The 27474-nt window shown below is 30.6% G+C and overlaps 2 protein-coding genes and 1 long non-coding RNA gene across 11 annotated transcripts in view; 2 read left to right on the plus strand and 1 right to left on the minus strand.

The window, feature by feature from the left end:
• Nucleotides 1–27386, plus strand: LOC143223818 (uncharacterized). 8 transcript variants are annotated; one of them, XR_013013151.1, is made up of 4 exons: nt 1–722; nt 12530–12622; nt 16522–16627; nt 27280–27359. It is a non-coding gene; the product is annotated as an uncharacterized LOC143223818 (long non-coding RNA). The 8 variants fall into 8 exon arrangements; XR_013013145.1 differs by lacking the exon at nt 27280–27359 and adding an exon at nt 20028–20383; XR_013013150.1 differs by lacking the exon at nt 27280–27359 and adding an exon at nt 19605–20021.
• The window catches only part of LOC143223814 (dynein axonemal heavy chain 6-like), a 753870-nt gene that overhangs the window by 290531 nt on the left and 435865 nt on the right, over nt 1–27474 (minus strand). The gene's annotated exons all lie outside the window — the stretch shown is intronic.
• The window catches only part of LOC143223810 (PAN2-PAN3 deadenylation complex catalytic subunit Pan2-like), a 221483-nt gene continuing 199470 nt past the window's right edge, over nt 5462–27474 (plus strand). Inside the window, exon 1 of the mRNA XM_076452279.1 lies at nt 5462–5943. The gene's annotated coding sequence lies outside the window, so the exon portion shown is untranslated. The remainder of the gene's footprint in view (nt 5944–27474) is intronic.

Below are 27474 nucleotides of genomic sequence, written 5' to 3' on the forward strand. Positions count from 1 at the left end.
ACCAATTCAAAGGTAAAAGTTGTGAATATATAGCGGCATGCTAGAGTTTGGATGTAATTTGTGAGTGTTGTCATTGAAGTTTGTAGTTAGCGTGAATTATTTGATTCCTGTTAATTAAATTTTTTATGTATCATCACAATAATATATTATTAATCTGCGCTTACAAGAATATCTTCATCGTGCGGACATATTTGATACATAAACCTTGAAGAAAAAAATAGATTATGACACAGAATCCGATTCACACTGAATGAAATTGGATTTCGAGCCAAATTTAGCTATCTGGAAACTGAAGTGACACACCAACTTGTTATGTATATGTAGGCCTCTTGTATCCAGACTAAGATTTAATCATGATTTTAAGTACATATTTTAAGGTATCAGTAATAAAGCGCGAAGGAAGTTGTAACAATGTGATAAAAACGAAGTAATAACTAAGAGTTTGTTTGTTTTGAATTTCGCACAAAGCCACTCGAGGTCTATGCGCTCATATTCCCAACTTTAGCAGTGTGAGACAAGAGAGAAGGCAACTCGTTATCACCACCCTCCGCCAACTCTTGGGCTTCTTTTTTACCAACAAGTAGTGAGATTGATTGAAACCTTATAACTCCCCCACGGCTGAAAGGGCAAGCATGTTTGGTGCGACAGGGATTCGAAACCACGACCCTCAGATTTCGAGTCAAACGCTTCAACCACCTGGTCATGCCAGTCACGAAGTTAGAGTAAGACTTAAGAGAATTTAAATTAGTTTGGTTCAGAATATCAGTGGGAATGGTACTGTATTAACAATAATTATAAATAAATGAATAACATATATTGCGTACAATATTTACAGGGCTATTTTTCTAATGTTTTATAATTTTAATTTTGTAAGTTGAGTACTTGTAATTAAACCATGAATTATGATGTTCTTGCATAATGTTTAAGGTCCAACAAATAGCTTAATATTTAGAACTAAATATTTTTACTCACAGTATAATAATGTTTGATACTTAGAAATTTTTACAATGTTAATAAAGTGTTTATTTTCATACTTATTTATAATATTGTTTGTGAGGTTAATGCAATTTTTAAAGGCATTCTCTGTTGATGTTCATCATTTTAATGTTTTTGTATCATTCTGCATGAAACTTAATTATTGTATTAATTGGAAGAGTTCCAGAAGTGAATAAAAATTGAATTAAGTAGGAAGAAGAGTATGGTATAAAGTATACATCATTTGATTAGAATAACCATTATAATTTATTTTAAGTTTATCAGTGTCTTATTTTGGGATATTTGATATTTATATGTATCAAAAGGTAGTTTGTATACTTCCAGGAAACTTTATAGGCCTAAATGGAGAAACCTTGATAGTTATGCACGTTATACCTTTTTCTTACATTAATGATGCATTTGTAAAGGCAGAAATGGAATATCAGTAATCATAGAGATAACGTGTCTATTAATTTGTTATAACTCAAAAAGAAATTAAATAAAAAAAATGCTGCATTGACTGAAAATATCCCAGTGTACAAGCTACAGTGTGGGATCATACTATGTATGCTAGGGTTTTGAGGTGATCGAAGAAATAGGACCCACACTGCAGTGGAGATACACTGTCTATCAGTCTTAACCTCCATTCACCAGTCTCATATAAGAAATAGAGTAGCAACACATACAGAATTAGAAATAGAAGTTGGGACAGTGAGACGTGGGTGCTCAAGCCCACAACTTCCTGCATGTGAAAATGATGTGGGACATGTTTTTACACATAAAAACTACACACATGATTTATAAAATACAATGCAACAACTGTCATGACTTCTACATTGGGGAAAGAAGCAGAAAAATGGAAACTAGATTCAAAAAACACAAAAAAACTATCTTTGCACGTTTTTCAATATGACAAATGTCGTAAACACATTATCATAGGAGATTCCCAGATGCCAAGTAGGAAAACAAATACAAAATCAAAGAAGCCCTACATATACAATAGATATAAAATTAGAAATTAGGAGGGAGAGGTGTGGGTGCTCAAGTCCATAACTTTTCATGTTTTTGAGTTATTACAAACTAGTATTTGTTAGAGGTTTAGGTTTGCTGTTTTAATGGAGTCATCCCTTCTGATTTTACACATTTCACTATTTAACTTCATTAAAATGTATTTATTTTCACTAATACATATTAACAATTGTGATAAAAATACTGACAGAAACAGGTTACAACTTTATGTTGCATAACAAAAGTTATTTGTGTAAAATGTTTTATAAATTCCAAAAAAATGTTTATCAAACAAATTCAAGTATTTGGAAAGACTTGAGACCTACTAGAGCGACAGCTCTGATGATAAAATGATGCTTTTGAGAAAGTATTTAAAAGGTTTAATGAATGAACACAAATTTGGAAAATGTTTTCACTGATAAGATCAACAGTAGAGTTGTTTTATGGAGGATTAGACACTTGTTCTGCAAATATTAAGGCTAATTTGTGACACCTTTGCTATTTTTCTTATAAGAGCAAAGAAAATTAGCTTATCAAAATATGTTCTGTGATTTAAAAAATTTAAGAATTGGTTTTATGGTGAATCATACCATCTCAGTACATGCATCGTAAGTATGGTCTTTCACTGTCTTTTCATCCTTACTTTTAGACATGGAATTGGTCTCTGTTGGTACAAAGTTTTGTAGTCAGTGAACAAATTTTCAATATCTTGTACACATGTGAACAACTATTTCTGTCCTTATCATGAAGTTAGAAACAGTTTAGGAATGTTATGAAGAAAAAAGTATTTAAATGTGATTGTTTGGAAAGTTTTGAAACATTCTGTTGTGTATTGGAGGATTTCTTAAACTTTCAGTTGGTATGGATAAACCTACGCTACATCATACGTATGAAAAAATTGCATTATAAAGGTACTTGTCTCAGTTTATGATGACAGTATTGTTTGTTTATTTAATATAACCTTCCAGTGTATACAAATAATTTGTGGTCTATGCCGAAATGACTTGAAGTTTCCCTCTTCATGTTATTGTAGCATGTATTGTCGTACCAATTGCATGCTAAACAACTGAGATAAGTGCTTAGAACTAGAAAATTTAATTGGTTACCTTCAGGCAGTATTTACATTGATTAGTTTTTTGCAGTTTAATCAAAGCTATCACTTAATCAATTGTCACAATAATAATAAACTAATTGCAAATAGAGATAACAATTTTCTCTATTTTTGGTAATTTTATTTATCCAAGTAATAAAAATGTCACTTTGTTTGCTTCTGAGCACAAAACTGTATACCTGACAAATTAAATCATGAACATCAGCAGAGATGCCAACCATTATGATTTGAACGTAATTACGATTTTGGTGTATACATTACAACTACATGCTCATATAGACAAATGTTACAACTTGTTGCAACTCCCAAATTATTATATATTATTTTGGCCAATACAATAAAGTGATAAATTGTTCCCCAGGACTTGAAAGGGGTGAAAAGAAAATTTCTAGTTAGATACAAATAAATTTTGATAATAAATAAAAGACATAGTCCAAATGGCTACTTGCAATAATCATGTTTGTGCTTGAAATAATAAAAAAAATATTTGTATCTCCGACATCTACCAATAGTTTAAGTGAGGTGCTTCTCCTACTGGGTACGTGGGGAATCCATAGTTACGTCATCAGTGCTTGTCAGCCAATCAGCTCTCGTGTAGATGGGTATTTCTCGTTTTCTAAGCGGCAAAGAAACACCAATGCGATCGTTCACAAGTTGGAGAAAAGAGGCCTCGTTTACCAGATTGTCTTGTTTCTGGCAAATCTAAAAGGACTGAAACTGTGGAAGGGTTCTGTCTACAATCATTATGCTCAGTCATTTGAAATAGTTGGCATCTCTGTATCAGATAGTATAAAACTTTTAAGTATAAATATGCTTTAATGTCTAGTTTATTAACATGCATGGATAATAAAGTTCATTAATCTTTTTAATGCCATTTAAGTGTTTTTTAACATATACATTACACATTTTTAATGTGGCTCCTTTGAAAATCACAGTATATGTAATTTGATTTGAAATTAGAAACTGGCTGTAAAATTAAATCACTTGAAACCAGGACTGGAAAGGCCAACTTCAGGTGACTAATGCTGCTGTTTGAACTACACATTAGTTATCCTGTCTATAATTTTGCTACACTTCTTTTAAAACATTTTTGTTACTTTCCTTTTTGAAAATGGCCATAACGTCAAATAATCTGGAACCAGGACAAGAAAGGCCAACTTCAGGTGACTTATGGTGGTTTTTGTACTTACCTCTTTGTCCTCCTGGTGAGTTACGATAATTACAGTTACATTACAGAAAGTCCTTTACAACTTGAATTACTGTAGTTTTTCTCTTAATGTTGTAGACTTGATGTAAACTTTGGTATTATGCTATTTATGTGTTGTTTTTTTAAACATTATTTTGTTTTACCTTAATTTCCTTTCATGAATTTTACTAAATTTACTTTTAACTTTTTACTGGATGTTTGACATAGATAGCCTAACTGCTTTGTGCTATAAAACACTAAATCAACCAACCAACCAATCTCTCAGACACACTGACAAAACTCCCTTGCTACTTCTGATAGATTGTCCATATCAACAAACATATTACCACTGTGGATATTTTCTTGTGTGATATTTTCTTTGCATTGTATGGAATCGTGCTTAGATGTTAGCTTCAAAACTGGTACTTGCACTATAAGTATCAACAGCATTTTGCTACCGAAGTGATTCTCTTGTGCTGCTACTAATCTTATTTGTCTTTTCAGTTGCTTGTTTCTTGTGTATCTGTTGCCATGAAACTTCCTGGTTTCTAATTTGTGAGGACCATGCTTCATGTCCAAATTAAAATATTCAGGAATTACAAGGGTAATAAACATTTTTGTTGGACTACATGAATAAGTAAAAGTATTTTCTTTGTTTAACACAACACATAGAGTTTAACATTTTTGATTGACTCATCAATAAAAGGTTATTGGTAAAGTCCATTGAAAGGAAGTAGTAATAAGAAAATCTGCATTTTGATAATAAGGAGGAATTACAGACAAACTGGGTAAAATTATTAACAAAAATGGATAAAAACAATTGTGGATCACACTGCCATGAACATGGAATGTAAATAGGGCATTTAAATAGAAAATATTTTAGCTTTCTTACATTTTAAGGGTTTACTGTGGTTCTCAGAGTTTTTGATAAGACACTGAAAATATAGGGGCTAAGGATTCAAAATATGGAAAAGATTATTTGTAATATTTTTTGATATTTTAAGGGAACATGCTGTCATAAAATTAAGAACAGGGAATCCTAGGTGTGATTGATCTGTTCATTTACTGATTCAGCCCCTGAGGTGCCTTTCAAGATGAAAATTTCAGTTAGAGTTATTCTGGTAGAAATTATTTTTACTGTACTTACTCTTTCCGAACTGTAGTTGATTATTAGAAAGTACCAAAATATTTAGAGTTGTAATACTTCACTTACATTTCTTATACAACCACAAAAAGCAAATATTTGGCTGTGAATATAGATAGTTTTTCTAAAAGTTCTTTAAACACATTTTAAGGGTGTTGATATAATTACTAGAACCTTCTTTATCATAAAAACTTTTGTTCTTGAGAATGATTGCATGAGAGATTGAAATGTTGTACTTGTTTTTAAAATATTCCTTCTTACTATAAAAGGTGTAACTTCCAATAATCTTACAGCAGTGTTGGTATTATGAGTATTTATCACATTTTCAAACAGTTATCCCTTTTTATGTACTTGTTAACAGCAGAATGACTTTATAACACCCCTATGTCAAAAGTTTGAATGAGTTATTCATGTTTTTGCACTTGTTAACAGAGTTCTTAGAATTCTTGCACTATTACCAGCAGCACAGTGTGTGGACTTTTAATGCTAGAAAATTGGTTCTGTGTTCTGATACACATGGTGGGTAAAGCAAAGATAGCCTATTGTGTATATTTGTGCTTAATTACAAACACATAAATACTTAGAACTCAACAAAACATTTAGTTTCTGAACAGAATTTAAAAAAAAAATTATACAACAGACATAATTGAAACACAAATTAAATTTTTATTTTCTTATTCATAATTGTATGCAGTGGACAGACATCTATATTCACAAATAATATTATCCTACTAGTAAAATGTGTAAAAAATTGAAATATATAGAGTTGACATTTCAAGTCATAGTCTTAAACTGATGACATTTGAATTCATGTTTGGAAAATTCCTTGTAAACAAATTTTTCAATATTTGTGTACAGTAAGAGATATGATATCAGCTTGGTGAATAAGTATGACTTGTATAGAGATTTCTAAAGCTAACTGTGATAGAAAATTGGCTCAGCTGAGTGCAAACCTAACTGACAGCTGTCTGTTGTTTTCAAGTAATGTTATTATAAGGTTGATAGTGTTGTTACATTTATTAAACAACAACAAAATAAAAATCAAACTTCTTTAAAGCCTCTGTTTGTATGTAATTTTCCTTTAAGTATTGTATAAGAAAGATTTAATACCAAACTTAAAATACTGAGTAACAATGTGTGCTTGTGAACAAATTTTATGCTGTGTCTTTTTTGTGTAAGTATTAAAATTGATGTGTGGGTTAAAGATAAAAAAGTAGTTATATTTTAGTGTCTTTATTTTTCTTTCAGGTAAATAAAAAGTATTACATTTGTTCAGAAAGTGAGATAGAAAAATAACACTTTCATTTAATATATATTAATTAGAGCATAACCTACTATTTTGTAACTTTGATCTTCATCTACATATTCAGAGTAAATCAATGGATCATTGTGATATAATTTTTGAGCAACAAAATCTTTGAAAATGCAGAATAACTTTTTATAAACAAGTACTTGTGTTGAGCTGTACCTCATGTTTAAATGTTCTAATGCTGTGTTTTTATCACCCAGATAAATCATGATTCTAGCCTATCTAAAAGTTTACATTGGATAATACACTCCTTTCTTACATGTGGTAAAGCAGAATTTTGTATTATATCAGTGGTGTTGTGCCATGACTATCTGCACAAACAGAAACAAGCTTCAACAAGCTGGGCATTGTCTGTGTGAATTGAACCATCTGCCAAGATTCTATGATTTTGAATGTATGTGAGGACACTCTTGTAAGTGGAAAGTAAGTTAATTTCTATAGTATTTAGTATCTGCTTAGTTTCATGTAACTTTAAAAAGTTTAAACATTTCAAGTAACTTGTCATTCAGTTTGTTGAAAAAATTTTGGTACCATTCAGCAATTTAACCAGCATTTATTTATTAGCATGTTAAGGTAATTAAAAAGCAACACTAACCAAAATGAATAGTGATATATATATATATAAAACAGACCAAAATTTCAATGTTAGTCACATACCACACTCGGTTATTTATTGAGTCTTGGAATTTAAGATGTCTTTATTAATAATTAAGTAATTTGCTTAAGTTTAAATTATCTAAGTTTTGAATAAGGCTTAATAGGAACTGAGAATGTCTTTCTATATGTATATTTTAACTTATAATACATTTTCATATTCCCATCATTTTATAATAAGTGAATATTGTTTTTGACTTTTTCATCTTCAGTTTAACATGTGTAAAGAATAGATGTAGATGACTTAATACAGAGAAAAGTGATGGAATGTAGAAATAAACATAATACATTGAATAGTTATATAGTTGATTCTCTGTAAGTACTGACCTCCACTAGTGCAAACAATAACTAATTTCATAAACCAATCACACTGATATAAAAATAAGTCTTGCTGGTACCTTGCCATTGTTTTTTAAATTTTAACATTGTGCCCTCTTGTCATAATGGGGTATAAACATTGTTTAATGAAATTTAGTCAACTTATTCTAACTTTGGTAGTGAGGAAAGCTGAAGAATACTAGTAAATAAAAGGCTGTTACTGATGGAATTTTGGCAAGCTATAGTTTTAACTTTGTTGTATACATTGATCAAACTGAAAGAAACTTAAAATTTAAAATGAATAAACATAAGTAAAGTGTTGAGAAAAAAAGGTAAAATTCCTACATTACGTGAACATGCATATCGTATCAGTCTTATCATTTATTTGAAAAGAACTGTTATTTTGGATCAATTGAATGAAATAACAGCTGGAAATATCGGATAATTTACGAAAGAAATGAAAGTGAAAGTAATTATAAATAAAGATAAAGGTTTGGCAAGTCAACCAGTATATGAATGACACGTTTTTCTGAAAGTTCAGTGTATTAACTAAGTACTCGCATGATCAGTGGCTTTTTACATATTTATGGTTTCCATGTAGAGTACCTGGTTTGAGACTATTTAAACTTTCCAAAAAACATTGATCACTTGAGTACCTCAATTAAACTGTACGCTTGTTAATTATGGAGTACCTGAGGGTCAGTGCTTGGGCTTTTGTTCTTTCATATTTACATTAATCATATTGCTAGAGGCATGTCATGAGAGTTTACTGAGTTATATTTAAAATTTAATAAAGTTACTTTTATTATCATGGTAAGTAAACTTGGCAACAAAACTTAGCTTGTAATACAAATTTGGAAATTATATAGTTTTATAGGACAACATTTAAAAATGTCTTCAATTTTCCATTGTTTCAGAATTGTGATATTTGCATTTTAAGTATTTCCTCTTCTCTTATTTATTGACCACTTGTCCAAGAAGTACAAAATTTGACATAAGTCGCTCATTATAATATTGTTATTACTCAGACAAAGTATAATTTTTTTTATAGCCTTCAATCTTATTTGGTTACAGAGCTATAAACTAGAAAATCAAGTCCCTTTAGCCATACCCATAATTAAGTTTTCTCTTTCACAAGTTTCCAATATTTAGTTCTCTTTGATATTTAAAACTATATAACTTTTAACCAACAGAAATCCAAATATTATATTACATAATTTTCTGTACAGGAGTTTGTTTATTTTGCTTCCAGTGCAAATTTTATTCCCACAGGAAACACATTGGCAAGTTTAGCTAAATTTTTATTGGGTCTTACTGAATGGTAAGAAAGCCAGAAAATTTTGATAGTCCTAGGACAATATGTGCTTTTAGCATGTTATTTTGTATTCTTTGTTGCAATTTTGATTAACTAAAAATCATTTAGTGCAGTAATACCATTATAATAATAGTTTTAATTGAGAGTTGATAAAAAAAAGACCCAGGTAAGTACTATATTTCTAGTTTTTCATGTGTATTATTTATTATTATAAAGGTAAATAAAATATAAGTTTTAGATTAGGTTAAATAAATAAAAAAACAAAACGTTTTCCTGTGATATGCTCATTAGTAACCAATGCATTACATAATTTCTTCAGGTAACGTAAGCTACATGTTTACAAAGTGGTTCACAACTTGTGTGGTGATATCATTAGTTAGACACAGTTCAAAGAGCAATAAAATTTAAGCATAAATATACATATATTGTAAAGGGCTTAAAGCTATTTAAGATAGTCAAATGTGTCGTGAAGTCATTCTTGAAAATAAAAAGGGCAATATATTTTCTTTTCATGGTGTATGAGGTGTAGAGTTAGAATGAAGAAAATAACATAACACGTAAAGTTTTTACTGAAAAAACACACATTGAAATTCCAGTGCAATTACCCACCCTTTTTCACAGTTATAGCTATTTTTCATATGATTTCCTTCTCGTGCACAGATTGTCACTCACTACTAGCTGTGAATTACTATCTAATTACACATGTATGCCACATGTGCAAATTAGCATTCAACAACTCTCCACCAGTATGAGTGTAACACATCCTTTTTCTGATATTTATATTACCACATCAACCTGCCACAATCAAGGCAGGTTATCTTAATTGCAGGGTATAGCCATACATTACAAACCCTCTCAGATATTTCCAGTGTCAGTGTTTCGGTCGCTCAAAGACGTCATGTTGTGGTTCATTGAACTGTGCTCATTCTTGCCCAGAATGGTTAGAAGAAAAAGAGATGCAGCATTTGAAAACAATTCATAACATTACTTATCCTGAGGCTTGAAAATTGCTGTCCAGCACTTCATCTCAGATGTATGGCTGCTGCATGTCATCCCACAACTACAGTGGGAGTGCAGACAGATATCTCTGTGTCTCCAAAAGAATCATTCTCAAACCAAATGAAAAGGATTTTGACCTGCATTGTTAAAAAAGTTGATGAATTAGCTTAACATCCATCTCTGTCCCTAACATACATTCCAACAAATCCCAAGATCCACTTCCTCTGGTTCTGGGTACAGGCATTTCTTTGGGTGCATCATCTTCTCCCACCACAAGATGCAAAAGGATCATTTGTTCTTGTCCCCAGTCACTGGAATCCTCTTTAAACAGCATAGACCTACCCAATCGACCCAGGACAGGATCCATGGAGGTTGACAGACCTCCCTCAAATAAAGACAGTAAAGAACAAAAGACATGGACGAAAACAGAAGGGTTCTCCACCCAACTTACCTGCACATAAGTAATAATGTCCAACTTGATACAATGGAACTGTCAAGGTTTACGTTGTAATCTGGATGACATCAAAACACAGATTGCTTCCTACCACTCTGCATGTCTTTCCTTACAGGAAATATACCAGTAACCTGCCAATACAGTTACCTTTCAGTATTTTTTTTTTGTACAGAAATGACAGGCTGTGTGATGGATGAGCGCATGTAGGGGTGGCATTGTTGGTTGATTAGCATGTGCCCACCCTGTCTTTGCCACTGGATGCACTCTTGGAGTCTATTCCTATCTTGCAAGGTGTTGCTGTACACTAATGCTAGTGATAATTTATTGTTTATGCATGACACCTTGTTAAGAGGATAAAATTGGTCTTACCTGAAATCTAGTGTGTCTTTTTAAAATCCTAAACTTGTTTATTCTTATCCTTTGGTTTTTAGATATATCACAAGAAATCACAACACATTCATCCTTCCTGAATATTTTATATATTTCAATAAAGTCTATTCTCTCTCTCTTCTTTTTTTTAATGCTCTTAACATGCTTTTCATAAGTTGCCAGGTAAGTCAATCACGTATTTCAGTTGAAAACAGAGAATCTACCTAATTCTATCTAGTTTCTTTGGTTTTGTACATTTCTTGTCAACAAGCTTTTTTATTTTGTAAAATTTCAGTCATCAACATTATTTTAACTGAACTTTTCATGTTCTTAATTATAGGAATATGTTTTAAAGTCATTTTAAATACTTTATTGTGAGAGAGAAAAATGTAATGTAGATTGTATGGTCAGTAGTATGTACTTAATGGGCATTCTCTACTCAATCATACGAAATTAAATGTAGTCATGTTGTTTCGTATTCAGTCAGTAAATCAAACCACCCCACCCACTCCCCCCACAAAAATTATATTTACCAAAGAGTTTAGCCTACTTCAAAGGCATCTTCACATTACAAAAGGAGAAAAGATATAACATTTATGAAAAGTTGTTTTACACCTAATGAAGGAAACACAAAATCACATGTTCATTGCAAATTTAATCACTTTTTATACCCTTATTTTAAAAGAGACCAGAAAATAGAGAGAATGGTGTTTCTGATTTTAAATATTTCTGGGAGAGCATGCCTCTGGATCTTCCTTAAGATATTGTGCATAAAATATGGTGTAAAGTCACAATCCAGCACTACATAGTACACTGACAGGATTATCTCCCTGATTCATTAGTATCACCCACTTAAACATACTGAAAACCTTGTCTGTTGATCTTTTATAAAGAGATCTTAATATAACCTTTCCATCCCTGGAGTAACTTTAGTAGCTGTGGTGTGAACAATTTACAACAAATCAGTGTCATTACTCAGACAAAGCTCACACAATATTTCAAGTGAAGACTATCGAGGACCAACTAGTGGCTTGAATAGAAAGATAACTTCCTCGTTTTTACTTGATAATCAGTTTAAGTTGCATCACTCTGAACAGTCCTTCATACATCACCATTCCTTCTTGTGCATGAAGACCAAAGTTGTACACCACTTCATAAGTATTTGGTGGATCAGAGCAAGATATATTGATTATCTTTCTTATGAAGTAGTTTGATCCTGCAGGCACTCGTCACCTTGTAATTCAGAAGTTACTTTTTGTTTCATGAATGTTTAACAGAATTTGAATTAATAACTTTTTCTTTAATTATGTTTTTTATGTAAATCACTAAGATTTTCTATACTTAATCTTTTCCCATAGAAAGGGATTTTAAGATTATAAAATCTATTTATTTTATTATAATTTCTTCAATAAAGAAATAAGATTTGATATAAAATTGCAGAAAGACTTGCCAACAGTATGGTTAACAATGTAACTGAAATGTGTCTGAGGTAATTAACCACCTTAATACAAAAGTTTCCAATACCAAATAATTAGAAGTAAACTGTATTTTAACAAAAAGATTAATTATGGGCCATTGAAAAAACAAACTTTATATTATGTATTATAAACATTCTCCCTGATTTTATTCCTCACTCATGTTTAAAATTAACTGTAGCAAGTACATTTATGAAAAGTAATTTTTACAGCATCCAATCAAGAGCAGTTTTCCTGATGAAGTCACTGGTGGTGTTTTATCAAAAGTGAAAAGAAAATTAGGCTTACTAGAAGTTTCCAAAATGGCAAGTGTATCTGAAGAATTTAAAAAATGCACTTCAAACAAAAACATTCAGGCTACTGATTGTGATCCACATACACATTCCTTTATCAATTAAATTATATTCTATTGAACCTGTATGTGTGCTTGGTCATTCTGACCAGTTCTGTAATCTCCATGTAACCATGAAACTACATAAACTACTGAAATGTTCTAAATATACAAAGTGTATCATCATGAGTTTTGCCAAATGTTTATGTAAAAGTTACAAGCCATTTATTAACTGAAATTATATTTCAAGTAAATTGCTTTCATAAAACATTCATCCATTAATTTGTGAATTCTCTGTCAAGTAATTCTGTGTAAAGTGTGACTTTTCATGCTAAGAATAAAATTAATTGTGCTCATTTCATGGTTTTTATGTTTAATTAACCTTACTTATAATACCATCTTAATGAATATCATTTTATTTATTTTTCATAGAACTCTAAACTTGCTCTCTCATCTTCACCACCATAACACCAACTGTAATGAAAGTAGTGAAACAAATGTTGGACATACAAAATAATTGCAGATTGTGAAAATGCAATAACAATTTTATTTTAGCACAGTCTCAGTTTTCTAAACATTTCCTGATTGGCTGCTTTTGATTTTATTACTTTACAATGCCTTTCTGACCCAATATAATGATGTAATTGTCAAATATATACAGTAGTAAAACTTAACCAACCGACTGAAATACAAAGTGTACAACGGCACTGAACATCTTCAACATCCAGATCCCTTCTTCCACCTCTTGTGGAGCAGATTGATTTTTTGTTCAAAACTGAACTATTTGTCTCTTATTTAAGTTTCTGCCAGGACCTTGGCCTTGAAGATGCTGTACCCTATTCACCATCTGAGACTTCAGCCTTGAACAGGGTCTTTCCATATGTCTCCAGTTCAGAGTCTGTACACTGGGTTCCACTGGTTATACTTTTGGGAATATACAGTCTGCCATTCTTCCCTTTGGTCTTCATATTTAGGTGAAGCTGACTGAGTTCAGTATGTCACAGATTGATGTTGCTTTTTCCATCAATCAGCCCACCACACTATGTTTTATTACCACCTCTGCCTGTTGCCTTTCTCTGAGTCATCTGAGGAAGGTTGATATTTCCATTTGGTTGTACTGTTTTCATTGCCAAACATCTTTTGAACCATTCTTTCATTCCCAGTTATACAGATGGTTTAAAATCAGTTAAGTCTATTGGATCTGCCATGGTTTGTTGCAGCTAGGTGGTTTTGTACAATATCCTCTCTACAGTTTCTGTGTTCACTGTCAAGTTATATGGCATTTCTTTTGTTCTGAATGATATCGAAGCTACACAGTACACTCACTGTTCTATTTATACCAACTCTCTTCACTCTCTACTGGTCAGAGAATCGCTTTGTGTTAATTCTCACCTTATTTTCACAATATTCAACACTGGCTGGCCTATTTTTCTTCTATCTTCTATTCACATCCAGTTTTTCTGGATAACTGGTCATGTTGGTATTCACAGGAACAAGTTTGCTGACATTAAGTTGGTCTGATCTGGTGCTGTCACTGCTTTGCTTGTTCTATATATGGACTACAGTACTGTATTCAAGGCTCAGCTTCTATTTCCCGTATATTAGGATTGTTTCCTATATACTAATATCACCAATATTTCTATTCATTTTATTATTTCCCGTATATTAGTTTTTTGTTACCTGTATATTAATATCACCTATATTTTTATTAATTTTTCTATTTCCCATATATTAGTATTGTTTCCTATATATTTCTTTACATTATCATTTTCTGTAATTCCCATTCCTTTTTATTTTTCTATTCTGTGAAACCTGTTTTAACATTTTTTAACTGTTGTCACTGCCATCTTTCATGTAATGCACACATTCTTTTATGTACATCTAAACATGACAGGAATGTCTTCTGTTATTATTGACATAAATGACATCAACATCTGTACTTGTAATGTGCCCTACTAATCATTGCTCTTTATTATCCTAAAAAAAGAATAGTCAATCGAGTTAAGATATTTTATGTCACCTTTATTGGGTTATATGTTGTACTGATAAAGATTTAAGCACTCATTCAGTTTTACATGTACATAAACAGTCAAAGGATTGTTAGGCTAGTTTGGCCTGCTTGAAATGAATAGTGTATTTTGTTCAGTTTAAATTCTTGCTCTTGCTCAGTATGTTAGTTATTGATATTTCTTTTCCAAAAGTTTAGTGATGCATTTGAAAGCCATGCTGTGTAACATTGAATAGATTCAAAATAGTTATTGGTATCTGAATAGACCTATTCACCTAAAAGTTCCATCAGTCTATAGAAATACAGAGATAAAAGTTAGTTTTGTATATCACCTTTTGAGTATATGTATAAAGATTGGCGCTGCTTACTGTTAATAGGAAGATTTTGAATTTTTCATGAAACATTAAGTTATGAAGTACTTTATAAAAATGATAAACGTAGCATGAGATAGACTTAAAATTGAAATAACTTTATTTTAACTAAACATTTTAGTAAACTGAAAACATTGAAGATCTACATGTTGCATTCTTTGGAAATAAGAAGCTTTATGGCTGTCAGGTATTTACAGTGTTAAAGAGTATAATGTGTGTGGTAGAAGGAACACTCTAAATGTCCCTCTGGTGTTAATATATATAATAAACAGTTTGTGTCATGCTTCTTTGTTTTAATAGTAATGGTCTACAATTTATATCATTGTTTTGTAACAAAACTACCAATTGATATTGTTAGGTCAACTATGGTATTTATGTTGTGAATGTTTAATATACATATTGGTTTGTTTTTTATTCTTGTTAACTTTGGTGATAGAACAAAACAATTTAATTCAGAAATTATTTAGATTTAGAATTGATATTTTGTCTTTATTGAGCTTAGAGTAAGTTATTGCACAGTACATTTTTAAGCTTAATTATAAAACAAATAATACCCTAGGCTCACTTATTGCACCATGATAAGTTAGATAGCATTTTATTTATATTTTTTTCAGTTGTTTATTAACATTGAGGTATAGACAAAAGTAAGATAAAAATTACCAAGGGTTTCAGTGGAGTAGTGTTTCAACTAAGCCTTTGTTACAATAATGTTTTACACCCAATGCTTATATTTAGCCCATTAAATACACCTTCTGTTACTAATGTTAAGATCAGATGATAGCTAGTTGTGTCTAAGTGTGAATGTAAAGTACGTAATTCCCTCCAGTCTTACACTGTTAAATTAGGGATAGCTAGCTGACTTCCCTCCAGTCTTACACTGTTAAATTATGGATAGCTAGCTGACTTCCGTCTAGTCTTACACTGTTAAATTAGGGATAGCTAGCTGACTTCCCTCCAGTCTTACACTGTTAAATTATGGATAGCTAGCTGACTTCCCTCCAGTCTTACACTGTTAAATTATGGATAGCTAGCTGACTTCCATCTAGTCTTACACTGTTAAATTAGGGATAGCTAGCTGACTTCCCTCCAGTCTTACACTGTTAAATTAGGGATAGCTAGCTGACTTCTGTCTAGTTTTACACTTCTAAATTAGGGATGGCTAATGCAGATAGCCCTCGTGTAGCATTGCATGAAATTCAAAAACAAACAAATAAATATAATTAAAGATGTATTAACTGTGGAAACTCCACTACGTAAAATAGTTACATATATTTTTCGATATCACATCTTCCAATTATTTTAGTTTAGTCACAGAGTCCATCAGTCTCCTTTCACTAAAACTGATTTCTTATTATTACTTTCTGACTTACGGTGTACAATTCCTTCTTCTTGTAATTTTTGTTAGTTAATTTACATATAACAGTTTACTTTATTTTGGTGCACTGGAATTTTTCTTGTAGAATTTTTCTAGTTATATTTTCTTATAACTTCTAGATCTTTTCATGACATGGGACTGGGCAACCTACTTTCATGACTATGGACAAGAAAATAGTAAGTATTGAAGGGTAAACCCACAAGTTGCTGTAGTTCTGCTTGAAAAGTAAGTGGAACATAAAAGTAATCAAAGTTAAATGTCACTCTATACTGCTTTATTATAAATTGTTAGTCTTTCCAATAATTATTATGCATGTTTTGATTTTTAAAAAAGGAAAATGAAAACATATAGCCACCTTAAAAGTTGTATGTTTAGTTACCTAGTCATATGTTGCCCTTAAGATACCTGATACTATTGATGTCTTACTCCAAGACATGTCCTGCAAGATGTCAAGTTTCATTTTTTAAATTAAAAGTTAAGTCTTATTTAGTTTCTCAACTAGCCTTTAACAGGTGTAAATACAAATTTAGAAAGAATGAAGGTAAGATGATAAATAGTTGTAGACTCTGAATAAAGTAATGTTTTATTTTTTCTTTCTTTAATGTTAGTTTATTTTTAGTATTGGTTAAATTGTTTGATTATTATATATTTGTTTATGAGGATTATTTTGCATTGTTATCTTAAGGTATGTGTTTAGAACAAAACTAAACCTTCTAAGCAGCTGAATCTTGTGTTTGGGATTATAGCAAAAACTTTGCTTGCATTGAGGGTTCCATGACACCCTTCTGATCATCATTAGTATGGTGATATGTTAGATGTACATAATATTCATTACTCATTTAATTTTTATTTGAACTATGTAGGTATTTTGTTTTGATCAGAAGTTGGAAACAGTTGTAGATTTTATTACCAAAAAGTTTCTCTCCATAGATGTTTTTTATCATTGTAATATATTAAACATAACCTGAGAATTCTCTGTATTAATACCATAATTATTAATGAATCAGTTTTAACTGTCTAGAGTTTAATAATAGTTGAATGTCTGTTGTGTAGTCAGTTAATCATACATGCATACAATTTGCACATATTCACAAGATGATAGGTTCCAATGCTTCAAATTAAATAAACATTCTTACATTTTCATCTCCACGTGTAATGTGAGAGTAATAAAACATTGAATACAAAGTAGATAAATATTATCAATATATTATTTTTCTAAGGTAGATAGAAATAAAATCTTAAATTTATGGTATAATGTTTATAATTAAAATTCTATTTTACATTTTGAAGTTAATAATCATGAATGTGTTAGTTAATTTAGCCATAATTAGTTTCATTTAGTAGAAAACCACTTGAATTCAGAATGTTTGTTTATTCATATATTTAACAGTGCTTACCACAAATTTGCACAATTAATTGATACTTTCTTGCATATAAATACGATAGTTTTCCTCACCTTTTTTTATGATAACTAGGTGTCTAGGCTTTTTATAATGAAAGAACACCTCATATCTGTTAAAGCATGTCTTGTTAGTTGGCATAACTAAGAATATAGATACTTGTAGGAATATCATGAAGTATATATTTTGTATAGGTTGATCTGTAAGTAATTTTGAAAATTTTATATTTAAGGTTGTTCTATGTGTAAGCTTCTTTATAACAGAAGTTACATATGGTTTTAACTACCAGCTTTTAGTTATGAGATAAAATTCATGTTTTTTGTTTGTGTGTTGAAATATCCTTAAGTCATTCAATGAAAGTAATTTGTAGAAATATGTAAAGCATATAAGTGTTTGAGTAATTTTGCACAGTAATTATATGTTTAGAAGTTACACTGTGCACAAAAGAAGCTTCTCTACCACAATAAAAATACAACTGTTCATGAGTAGTTTGTTGATCCTGATTCTAAAAATTGTTGAATATTACTGATCACCTCTAGTTTTTGAGCTATGTTAGGTTTATTCTAAATATTCTTATATATTATGAAAATAACACTCTGATAACTTTATTTATTTATTGAAAATTGCATTTAAGAATGTTCAAAAACAACATGTAATTATATACTGAAAATACACTTAAGCTATATTTAAAACTTTCATCATGGTATTATTTTTTATTTCTTTTTACAAAATACCTGACTGACTTGTTGTATCTTTTATGTATGTTGTTAGTTTCATGCTTTTAGAATCAACAGTAATCTTCTGTCATCACAGGATTCCACTGTCTTTCTTGATGTTACTGTTCTATTATAGACATAACTTGAGGGAAGTGCTCACCAAGATTATTGCTCACTGCACCTAGATATTTGATAATAAGCTTAATTAAAAATGTGAGAAGTGTAAATTTAGTGACATCTTGGACCCAGTTTTCCTCTAGTTCTCAGGGATATCATTAATCATCACAACATAGTTTTCATCTCTGTAAATTCCTAAGAAAACTTTAACAACCAGTTTGAGTGATTTCCTAGCAGTAAGTTCTTTCTGACTGAGTAGTGTTTCAAAATCACCATTCATCAGCACTTCCCAAATCTGTGGCCCAACAAAGATACCACCTTTTAGTTTTTACTTCACTAACTTTTTGAAACTTATAAGATAGATGGAGTGATGAAAGAAACATATCTTGATGATTCACTGAAAGTTGGAACTCAACTTTCTATTTTCCTGGAACGTAATTCTCTCACTGGCCATTCCGTTTTTTTTAATTAATTTTATGATATTGGCTATCCCAGACAGACAAAAAGCTACAGTGTTTGGTTTACTCACTTTATGGACTTAGCAGTAGTGGATATTTGATTGCTTCAGGTATAAGCTGCATGTTCTACTATGTTCACAGCATTAATAACAGGAACCAATGGCTTAGTGTTCCCATTATGTAAAAGCACAGTTTTCACACTAACTTTAGATGAATTGGTAAAATGTTTTCTTTCTTGAGAGTATAATCAGTACTTGATTCTTCAATTAGTGCATCAACATTTGTACAGAAACACAAAGTATCTTGCATGCTGTAGTGAGAAGCAAGACTTTTATGATAAATTCCATTGCCGTAAATGAAAGTTCCCCATGCTGTTTCAGTATAAAACAAGTCACAAATCTGATCATTTAGTTCATCTTGTGTGATCAGATGAGGCAGTTTATGCTGAGATGCCACAGGGGTAAAATTATTAAATGAAGGAAGTAAAGATGATTCATTGTCTTTTTTGCAGTATAACTTCTATTTCCCACTTTGCTGCTGGATGTGACACAAGAAAATCATCCCCATGAGATACTGGTTTCATCACAGATGCAATCTCTGGATATTTAGTGTATTGTTTAGTTTTGTCTGAATATCCAGAAATATTAATGCAAAAATAACAGTAAGTTAGATGATCTTTGGGCTCACACTGTATCATTGAAATTGTAAATGACACAATTGCTCTTCTTTTATTTAGCCACTGTGTGAAGCCAGATTTGGAAACTGTACAACACAAATGTAGCATAAACTGTTTAGGTGGTTTTTGGACTTTACTAGAAGTGAAAGCAGTCAGTACATGAACTAATTTTCTAAAAAGTATAAAGGAATTATGTTTAGAGAACTAGTTTAAAATATTTTAAAAACAAAATTTTGATTTTATTTGATTATATCACAGGTATGATGTGAGGAAGATGGACTTTGTTTTGAGTGTGGGCAGAGCCAGACAAAGTAACCAACTGAGTGAGTGAGTGAAAAGCAGTTGAGAGAGAGGTGTATCACTCTGCCCATTTTAAGCTCAGTTGAGGGACTCCTCAAATGTTCCTGGGCAGAAAAGGTGAACATGGGAATGAAGCAAAATTGGTGCAAGTCATTATAATTTTATCAAGAACAAGTAGCACATATGAACAATATATATGGAGTTTTACACCAATACAATACAGTTACTGTTTGAAGTTATCAAAAATTTATTCCTTTTGTTCATTAAACTTTCTATGTAAACTTAATTTCACAGTATAAACCTATTGAACTGAACTGATTGTATGGTTTTACACATATTGTTGATAAAGTAGTGAGATACTACAGTATCTTAAAATCTGGAGGTGATGGACAAATTCTGATTACATATGTGAAACCAAAACTATTTAATTACCAAGAATCACTTGAGTTTTCTCTAGTAGTAAATGATTTGTTATGCAGTGTTACCTAAAACATTGTTTCGGACAAATTTGTGTCATAAAGATAAAAATTTGTTTTTTTTTTTTTTTTTTACTTTACAATGGTGTGTTTACACTTTATATTTTATAATGCATGCTTTTGAACCAATTGCAATGTTTATTTATTTATGAAAAGTGTATAACTACCTTTCAAGTTGTTTTAGAAATAAAATTATTGCTAAAAAATACAAGTTTAAAATAATGCAACATTTTTTAAAGGGTCTTATTTTTTTTAGGTAGGTCTTGTTCAGGCTTGTGAATGAAAAGGATTTGTACAATTTTAATAATATAATTTACTAATTTTTTAAAATATTAATTTGACCTATCCATACTTTTAGTGTGAATTAATGTTCTTTACTCCCTTAAGGGTGAGAGAAGCAGACAAGAAGAAGTTGGTAGAAACTGCCCTAAAACAGCTCAGACAGTTAACATCAAACAGTGATTAGTATAATTGTACTTAATTCTTCCCTTTGTTACATATTTTGGTTTCCTATAATTACTGGCTTGATGGAAAGTATCCATTCAGTTTTTTGTGTGTTTAATGAATTAGTAAAATGTGACTGTTCAATGTCAAGAACATTGATATCAATTATTCTGAGAAGTGACTGAACCAGGCTTTCAGTTAACATTAATAAAATATAAAGATTCTCATCATTACCACAGTTTTGTTAAAAATGGATAGTTCTAGCAGCAGAGCTTACCATATTAATATTTGCCTTACAAGGAAATTAGGCCAAGAAGTGCACTTTCTACTTATTTCTAACAAAATATATTGACCAGTTTTTAATTGTTTGGCTATATAGTTTTAAAATTTTGTGAGAGACAAAAACGTTTATAACACTAAATTATTAAAATTATTTGACCCATGTGTTGCTTTATTTCTCAGTTTTAAATCACTTTTTGTTTAGCCCATTTATTGTGTTATAGAATAGGAAAGTGTGATTCTGAGGGAAGTTTGATATTATAATTAAATTGTAATCATAACACAAATAATAAAAAAAGACATTAAACACGGGTCAGTGTTGTCTGGCAGATTTTAGTGTATTAGTCTATTAATAATTATACCTTGAGTGAAATTATAAGTAAAATATTACAATATAAGACAAACACTGAAATATTTTCTAATATAAAAAAATAAAATTCATAAGGTTTCTAACTGATTTAGAAATTTAGGGAAAAAAAACTTCATTATAGTATGAATGTAGACATTTCAAGAAATCACTAGGTAAATTAACATGTTGCTATTGTGGTACATGTAATAGTTCTGTTCTAATTTTCCATTTGATTTAATAGCTAGCTCATAACTGTTTGGTCTCAAGGTAATATATAGATAGTAGAAAATGAACTTGAATCATCTTATAAACTGTTGTTGTGACACAACTGAATTCCTTGTGTTTTCTGAATATAACTTAACAACTAATTGTAAAGTTACATACAGATATTAGAATATAAACAAACCTTGTAGTATAATAAATAGCAGCTATGATAGATCTAAACTGTCTTCTTTATGATTCAACACACTGATATAGTTGTGTTAAGAGAGTCATCTGTATAAACAATATCTGTAAAGATGTGTTTTCAAAACAAACACCAAGGGCCTTTATGAGATTTTTAGAATGGTACTTAATACAGTTTCTCAAGTGTGGTCCCAGTTATTACTGGAAGAAACATTTTCATGTGGATGCAAAGTAAAATTGCCAACCTGGTATGTGGTGAAGTAAAATGGTAAGCAGACAATACAGGAGAGAACAGTTAGTATTATGTACAATAATTTAGGTATAGTTGACTGGTATGCTGTAACATAATGAAGGGTGCTAAGAATACATTGTGTTATAATAATCCATAAATGGTAAAATGATTGTTACTATACCACAACTGCTGCAACCTAATGGCAGACACTAGAAAATCACAGTATTATGACAAGGAAATAAAAAATGGTTATGTGCTAATATGGTAATACTCTAATATAGTGGGAGATGCTAAAACAAACAAACAGTACTACAACCATGAAAAAGTGGCTAAATGATTGTCACTGTGCTGTACCTTGATGTTGCTATAAGGTGACTGTTTTGTGGTGCTAAATAATTTGACAAAGTTGTTTACCAAACTAATGCAGAAGAGCATATGATGTTACTACTATAGAATAATTCAGTTTATTTGTTACATATACAAGACAAATATGTCTGTAGTAATATTACAAAGTAGTATAATTTGTTTGTCATTGTATAAACAGACTTTTCATCCTCTACTTACATCAGACACTTAGAGCTGGCAGCTGGTTTTTACTCAATATTAAACATATTTACGTGCTGCGTATCTGAAAGCCAGTGTTCAGTTTATTTTGAAATAAATCTCGCACATCTCATGCTTGTAAGAAATGTTTGGTAGGATAGTCTACAAATGGGAAAAGGACTTTAAAGAATCTTAAAATGGGAATAATGTTTGACATGTTTCTCTAATAATTTGACACTGAAAGAAGTTAGTTGTGCTTAACTTTTATGAAACATTTAAAGTTGTGCATTTTACTTGTCATATAAGTATGCTACTGGTTGAATTGTAATTGAATAATTGGATAAAATAATTATTAGCAATGTTGTAAAGTGCATTTTAGGCTCATAATGAATGATACATCATCAGGTTATTATGGGGTATAATTTTCAACAGTTTTTGTACTTTACATTAAATAAACCCCACTATCTGGTAGATGGTGTAGTTAAATACTTTTCCTTTGCAAAGAGGTTTTAGTGGAATAGTCCATTGCAGTTAATAATAAGGTAATATAATTTACATTGTTTGTGTGAATAATACATACTTCATGAAAAATATGTTAAGATCCATTTTTTTTCATAATTACAGTCATTAAGTGTTGCTTTTTTTTTAATATCATTCATGCTTTTTCATTTATAAATTTGACTGCTCAAGGGAGAGATGTAATTAAACATTAAGGTTGTTTTTTTTCTCTCTAGTACCATACTGTTTCTGCTTCTGTTTGTTTAATTTGTTTGTTACATGAAATTCCAATTTTGAAGGTCCCAAACTTGTAGATGTTTACAGCACTAGAACTACTAGTAAACATTTGTTAATGAAGAAGAATTTTTGTAACATTACTCCTGTTACTGATTGTAAACAGAAGACTTAGTACTCCTGATTTACATATTAATTTATGTTAGTACAAGTATAGTACTATATCATGTTGTTGTTTTTTTAATTCATGGAATACCTATTGTGAATCATATTAGATACTCAAGAGATTCAGACAAATGAAAAAGGTACAGAGCAATATAAAATTCTAACAAAAGATAGCCATGTTTAGATAGTGAGTAAAAAATTATCATGTTTTGTTTTTGTTATTTGTTGTGAAAAAAAGTCAGAGTGGCCCTTTAACTAATATAAAACAATTTGTTAATGATAGTGCAAGTTCCCTTGCACAGGCCTTCAACAGTTACAGAGATTAGTGATAAGGGTTAACATTTTCTGTGACCATTAGTTGTCTTAAGGGTTCAAAATATTTGTAAGCTAATAACCATCATGAAGGGTGGAAACTTCTGTAAGGTATCAGCCTCTGTGTTTCTTAAATGTTTTCACAAAAACTCTTAGTTGTTTACAATCCATTTTGTCAGGTTGGACTTCAATGGTCACATCATGATTCAAACTGCTTACTCTTGAATGTTCAACATTTAGTTGTTTCTTGTCCCAGCCTTTTGTATTACTTTGTTTTGACCATAGGCAATTTCTTTTTCAGAATAGTATGTTACTGTGGACATGAATAATTAGTGTAAATATGTGTATATTGCTTTGATGTTTTGAACTATGAAGTGCTTCTTTATGCTTAGTTTTACACTTCTGGAAACAGCTAAAACCATTTAACTGAATTGGGATTTTAACACTAGTTAAAAGGTTATAAAATTTGATAATATTGTCATGCTTTTGCTTTTGTGTAAATGATAAAAATTGATCAGAGAAACTAACTTTAAAACATAATATTTATAAGTAGACTTCAAATAAAACAAGTCAGAACTATTTTTGTGTGTGTGTGTGTTTGGAAAATATTTTATTAATCATTATAAACTTATAACTGCTACAAAGAAACTGTATAACATACTTATTTTTCTGGTTGTGTTAGATGTTGATGTTTTTCAGTTTGAAGAAATCAAGTTTTGTGGAATGTTTTTTTGTTCAGTAACTGAGAAAGATATTTATCTGTGTTGTACATTGTATGTTTTTTTTGTTTGTGGGTTACATTTGTTTTCCACAAAATAGTTTATTGTAACTTATCTGTTTATACCTTTGTTGCTGAGTTTTTGGGAGATAGTTTTCAAGTGCCTTTTGTGTGCAAACCAAACAATTTCCATAAAATCAGTTTATAAGTTTTGGTAAATTTATCCTATTTAATAACACCATTTTTTTGCTTGAGTTGTATATAGAGCAATATTTACATGTTTATGTACACAGTATATTTATTACTTGTTTTGGTTTCTGAAAATATTGGATGGATGAATGGATAGAATACATTAAAAGTTAATTGTATACTTAGTGTTGTTTTGTTAGCTGGTGTTAATTTTAATGTTTTAAACAGTAATTTGTATGTATTTACGAGTACTATATTATATGAAACTATGTTGTTTTATCCAATAACAAACAAGCATACTTTAATGAGATGTTGGTTGTTGGTTTTTAAGTTAAGAAATAATAATACAGTTGTTAACAGAATGACTAGTACATAGTTTCCAAAAAATGTTTTGTAGATTGTTTTATTATTATAGGCTGTGTGTGACTTACAGATATTGCTGTATAGTCACAGTTCTTTGTAGTAACATTTACTATGCAACTCTAGATACATATACTTCTCCCTCAAGTACTTTTGTCAGACATCATTTCATTTGTAGGTCATAAAACGTGATGAATATAATCTACAGCCTTTGTTACTGTTTGTTTTAACAACTAAAATAAGAAGACAATTTTATGATACACTATCAAGATGTTCCTCTCATTTGATACTTCTGCTTATAATGACGTAAAATTATTTTTATGGAAGTAAACATCACAACTTTATTCAACATACATTATTATTGTGGCATTATATTTTATTTCATAACATTCAGTTTGAGATGTTTTAAGGATAGTTTGGTACAGCTGTAGCAATGTATCCTTGTCTGATAAATTTTTAGTGTTCCTCTTTCTTTTGTTCATGCAATCATATGTCCTAATGTGATATTAAGTACAGTGATTGTGAAGGAAAAAGAAAATTTACTGAATTTTTAACATGATACAGGATATTTGAATATTTTGAGTTATTTGCTTGAATCATTTCATAATGTTCATTATGAAGAATGAGGATTTAACAATCTGGATTAAACAGAAGTTTATTTATACATTGCTATTTATCTTCAGTTAAGACATTTTTACATTTTTCTGTTAGAGATTCCATCTTTTGATTTCCCATCCTATGTTATAATCCTTGTACAAATTTTACAACCCTAGTCATTCCCATTTGGTGATCACGTTTGTATGTATATCTTCCCCCTTAAATAGCTGATTGGCAAATAGCAAGATTTTGCCCCAGCTGTTATTATCTTTGAAGAAAGTTCACTGAATAAAGTAAATTAACATTTTTCCAGGGATATTTTTAGCATGATACAGCCATGTTCTCAAAGCTCTCTTTGCCTTCAATTGTAAATTCAAGAAGGTTTACTGTTAGTAATAGGGATAACACAAGATGAGTCTGTAAAATATTTTATATATCAGTTTTTTACTTCCAATAAAAAATTTCCTTACAAGAAAACGAGGACAGTTTCACACTATTAACTCATCATCTCTTTTGTATGCCATTTTTCAAGGAGCTTCCATTAATAAAAAATTAACTTCTCATACTGAACCTGTAGCTTAAGGTAGGCATGTTGCTCTCTTTATAATCATGAGGTCCTGTGTAAGTAAGTAATAACACAAAAAGTAATTTAGAATGTATAAGAGTGATATTCAAATGCAAGTAAAAGTAATACCACCCTAACCAACAATGGAATTACAAGAGAATGATTGTCACATGCATTTAAAAAAATTAATGTTATGTGGTAGTTAGTCTTTGGAAATTCTTAAAACTGTTTAACACCTTAAAACTTCCCCTTGTGGAGACTGCCAAATAAAACTGATGGTCCAAAGATTTTGAGATGCTTGTTAAAATGTTCTGGGATATTTGTAATCAGTGTGATATAATGGTCAGGGTCGTGTAATTCTGTGATAAAATACTTAAGTCCTGTCTATTGACTTGAAGATCCCTTGCATATTTGGTCTGGCATGGCCAGGTGGTTAAGGCACTCAACTCATAACACGAGAGTCGCGGGTTTGAATCCCCGTCACACCAAACATGCTCACCCTTTCAGTCATGAGGTTGTTATAATGTGAGACTCAATCCCACTATTTGTTGGTAAAATAGTAGCCCGAGAGTTAGCAGTGGGTGGTGATGACTAGCTGCCTTCTATCTAGTCTTGCACTGCTAAATTAGGACTGCTACTTCAGATAGCCCTCACGTAACTTTGCACAAAATTCAAAACAAACACACAATTTATGCATATTTACTCTTATTTAAAGGAACTTTGTAACTTTGGACAGTGACATACTGGAAAAAAAACCTGTTTTGTTTATTGCTAGTAAATTTTGTTATTTTCGTGCCATTGAAAAATAATTTTGTTTCTTTCTTCTTCTTTGTTTATTTTTCAGAGGTTTCTAAAGAAAATCAAGGAACGATCTTTGTCGCTGAGTGTCTAGGAGAAGAAAACAAAGTAGTACTAGTCAGGAAGATTCAGAATTCAGAATTAAGTGAAGGTGTAGTACTACTAGTCAGGAAGATTCAGAATTAAGTGAAGGTGTTAAAATTTGTTTATTTTAATTTAACTACTACATGAAATAAAAGTA

The sequence above is a fragment of the Tachypleus tridentatus genome, chromosome 8, assembly GCF_004210375.1.
Source record: "Tachypleus tridentatus isolate NWPU-2018 chromosome 8, ASM421037v1, whole genome shotgun sequence".
Classification (NCBI taxonomy): Eukaryota; Metazoa; Arthropoda; class Merostomata; order Xiphosura; family Limulidae; genus Tachypleus; species Tachypleus tridentatus.